The 5,029-nt window shown below is 28.9% G+C and overlaps 1 pseudogene; it reads right to left on the reverse strand.

Annotated features, from left to right (window-relative positions):
• Positions 1-2,690: 2,690 nt before the first annotated feature.
• LOC147471546 (uncharacterized) overlaps positions 2,691-5,029 on the reverse strand; it is a 10,576-nt pseudogene continuing 8,237 nt past the window's right edge.

The following is a 5,029-nucleotide window of genomic DNA, read 5'->3' on the forward strand; positions in this document are numbered from 1 at the left end:
TATAAATTTGTAATAGATATAAAATATATAACATCCAATACACCATATGTATAATAATATATTGTAATAGATATATATATATATAACTATCAATATATATATACAACAATAAAAGTGATAATATAATATATATATCTTATCAATATATATATTATAAAAATATTGATAGAATCTATATATAAATGTATCTATCAATATATATATACATAAATAAATGATAGATATATATATATAATCTATTCCAAACTCTATAACATAAAGTATCTTTATCTATAAATATAAAAAAACTATTCAAAATATATAAAGTATATAAATATCTGAGTATCTATCTATAATATAGTCATATCAATATATATATACATAAATATATTGATCATAATAATAATAAGTTTTATATCTAACAATAAATATATGAATAATATATTGATAGATAAAATATATAAATCTACTATCAATAAAGATATACATAAATATATTGATAAAATAATATAAAATATCTATCAATAAATATACCTATATATATGGAAGATATATAAATATAATCTTCCAATAAATATATGTAATATATATTGATAGATAATAGAGATAACTATAATATCTACAATATATAGCTATACATAAATAATCATGAGTGATATAATAATATGATCTATGCAATATATAAATGAATAATATATTGAAAATAGAAATAAAATAATATCAATCAATATATATATGTTATATAATAATAATGATAGATATATCTAATATATCAACACATAATATACCTTAATTATATGTAGATATATATAAAATAACTATCAATATAAAATTTAAATATAATATGATAGCTATAATAAATATATCTATCAATATAATATATACATAAATAATAATGATAGATATAACTATATATATAACAATCATATATATAGTAATAATTGATGCTATAATATATATATCTATCAATATATATATAACCAAATAATATTGAAAGATATATATATATATCTCTATACAATGATAAGACATATATAAATGATAGATATATATATATATAACTATCAATACAATTTAATAAGTATATATATAAAGACAAAAAATAATATATATATCTACAATATATAATATACATAAATAAATTGATAGAAAAATATATATAACATCTCTATATGCTAAAACTGTATATATATTGATAGATAATATAAAAATATCTATCCATAAATAGATACATAATATATTGATAGAAATTATATCTATATATACTAACAATAATATACATAAATATATTGATAGCATAAATATATAATATATCTAATCAAAATATAAAGATAAATATATATTGATAGATATAACTGAATATATAACTATCAATATATATAAACATATATATATTGAAAATATATATATATATATCTTCAATATAAAATATCGTAAAATATTGATAGATAATATAATATATCAAGCAATATATATAAGTATATATTATTGATAGATTTTTTAATAATATATTAATCTATCAATATAAAATACATATATATATTGATAGATATATAATATATATCTAACAATATAATATGTATACTATAATATTAGATAATATATATATAATATATTCTATCAGATATATAGACATATATATCTTGATAATATATATATATATATCTAACAATATATATATGTACTATAAATGAATGAGATATAGAATATAAATATCTATCAATATATATATGTACATAGATTATAGAAATATATTTATATATATCTTAACATTAATATACATAATATAGTGATAGATATTAGATATATATATCTATCAATATAAATCTGTATACTAATATCTATAATGATAAGATATATATATATAATCAATCAATATATATATATACATATATATATATAGATATAATTATATATATATCTTATCATAATATATATAATGTCTAAAATATATTGAATAGATATATATATAAATATCATCATATTTATACCTATATATATTGATAGAACTAAAATATATGTGTATATTTCAATAGATATATATATATATATAATGATATATATATATAATATATATCTATCATATATATATATATATATATTTATGATAGATATAAAAATAAATATATATCTATCACTATATATATACATCAATATATTTATAGATATTATAATATATATATATATTCAAAATATATATGAGTATAATATATTGATTAATATATATAATAATATCTAACAATACTATATATATATATATATATATATATATATATATATATATATATGTATGTATGTATGTATGTATATATAGAAAGGTAATTTGTATATCTATTTATTTATATATAGAGGGACAGTTGTAGTTGTACAGTTGTAGCGTCAGCCGAAGATCAAAGAGCCCCGCCGTAAACGCAAAGCGAGCTCCGTGCACGAAAACCGACTCTCAGATACCCGGATGTATCTCACCCTGCGCGTCTGTCTTCCCGCCCTGTGACGTCATCTACTTGCACGAACGCGGGTGTCACAGCGGATTCGAGTTATAAGTCACGAACGCAAACGCAGCGACGCCGCCGGACTAATGTGCAAAAATCTGGCTCTCTTCGCGTGTGGATTGATCAGCGCGCTAATGGAGGTTATTAGTGACGTTTTCTACTTCTTGATCACCGTTTGAGAGTTTATGAAGGGCTTTGCAGCTTGGGAACGTTTTCGGGTTAGGGAAGGGGGGAGGGGGGAGAGGGGTTGGGGACGGGGGGCAGGTTGGAGTCGTTCTCAAATTGGAATAATGACTTGTTAATTTGTGATTTCGTGTGAGTGTACACCCCCCTCTTCTCCTCCTCCTCCTCCTTTTCCTCTTTCTCCTTCTCCTTCTCCTCTTTCTCCTCCTTCTCCTTCTCTTTCTCCTCCTCCTAATCCTCCTCCTCCTCCTCCTTCTCATCTTCCTCCCCCTTCTCCTCCTCCTCCTCCTCCTCCTCCTCCTCCTCCTCCTCCTCCTATTTTCTCCGATTTTTACCATTCTCCATTTCGAAAGGAGTTCTGGAAAGAACATTGATTACCATTTACTTTGTATCCTTCTCCGTCTTCCAAAAAAGGCAGAACACAAAGCGAAAACGAAACTGGAACCGATCCCCCCCCGCCCCTGTTTCCGCGTTGCAAGTTGGCTACGTGTTGCACTGCAGCTTAAGCGGCGACTTCCCTCCGTAATGGGAATGGAATGAACAGGCGAATGGGCGTCGGGCGCGAGGTGTAATTATTGCAAATATTTATCGCGTCGCTCACGGAACTCGGGACGCTGTGGGCGTGCAAGTAGGTGTCTCTCTCTGTCTCTCTCTCTCTTTCTCTCTCTCTCTCTCTCTCTCTCTCTCTCTCTCTCTCTCTCTCTCTCTCTCTCTCTCTCTCTCTCTCTCTCCCTCTCTCATTCTCTCTTTCTCTCTTTCTTCTTTCTCTCTCTCTTTTCTCTCACACTCTCTCTCTCTCTCTCTCTCTCTCTTTTTTCTCTCTCTCTCATCTCTCTCTCTCTCTATCTCTTTTTTCCACTTTCTCTTTCATCTTTTATCTATCTATCTATCTCTTCTCACTCTCTCTCTCTCTCTCTCTATATATATATTATATATATTTTATATATATATATATATATATAAATATATATATATAATATTATATATATATTATATATATATATATAAAAATATATATTATATGTGTGAGTGTGAGTGTGTGTGTATGTGTGGATGTGTGTGTGTGTGTGTGTGGATGTATGTATGAATGTATGTGAAAAAAAAAATATATATATTTAAACTATATATATATATATATATAATATTTATATTATATATATATATAATATATACATACATCTTCATACACATACACCACTTATATGGCACACACCACACCATCTACACACACACACACACACACACACACACACACACACACACACACACACGTACGTGTATACATATATATGCAAAATCATGGTCCCAGACTGTCATGCACTCAACGTGTTTTTATGACCCGGAGGAGGGCATGCACTTGTATGTCCGCCCTTTCAGAACATGCGAAACCCTCTCATGCATCGCCGCTTCTGGGACCGCAGTCATTCGCAGTCTCTCACCTGTGGAGTCATGGTCATGCGGAGAGTATGGTCATGCACTTTCTGTCTTTCTCTCTTTCCTACTTTCTCTCTGTGTCTTTGCTTCTGATCGTGTTCTCTCGATGCCCTCCTATCTCTGTCTGCTTCGTGTTTTTTTTCTGTCATGCATAGGTTTTATCTTTTTCTTATATTTTTTTGGGGGGCGAGGGGGGGGATTCCTGGTTGTTAGGTTGTGCGTGTTGTGGAGTGACCGACTTAACAGGCAACGTCGGACGGGTGTGTATGTGCGCGCCTGTGTGAGTGTGTGTGTGTGTGTGTGTATGTGTGTGTGTCTGTGTGTGTGTGTGTGTGTGTGTGTGTGTGTGTGTGTGTCTAGCCACAGACGCACACACAAGCCTTATATTATATTACGTAAATAAATAGATAGATGTTAAGTTGTATATCTGTTTTATCTATCTATCTATGTATTATGTATATGTATCTATAGATGGATAGATCGATAGATAGATAGATATGTGAACAGATGGATATATACACACATGTAAAGGCAGTACATATATAGCATATATGCGAGGCTTGCCGAGAATAGAAAGTAGGAAGAAGAAAAACGGTGAAAAATGAAAAAAGAAAAAGACAAAAGATAATTAAACAAATGTCGATGTCCCTAAGCGAAGGCCGAAAATAAGATAATCAAATAAACCATTATGCAGAGGAGAAGAATAAGAACAAGGACAAGAAGAAGAAGAAGAAGGAAAACCGGAAGACAAAAGACAAGGAGAAAAAGAATCTATAGAAGAAGTAGAAGAACAAGAAAAAGTAGTAGAAAGAGAAGAAGAAGAAGAAAAAAGAGGAAGAGGAAATATCAGTCCGCCATTGAGTCTCCGGTCAGCTGGGAAGCATCATGGCCGCGCTTGTGCATTATTGAAGAGGCGCGTGAGATACGCTTTTTGAAAATAG

This window comes from Penaeus japonicus, unplaced genomic scaffold (assembly GCF_977035675.1).
Source record: "Penaeus japonicus unplaced genomic scaffold, GWHDUDI00000001_assembly GWHDUDI00000007, whole genome shotgun sequence".
NCBI classification, from domain to species: domain Eukaryota; kingdom Metazoa; phylum Arthropoda; class Malacostraca; order Decapoda; family Penaeidae; genus Penaeus; species Penaeus japonicus.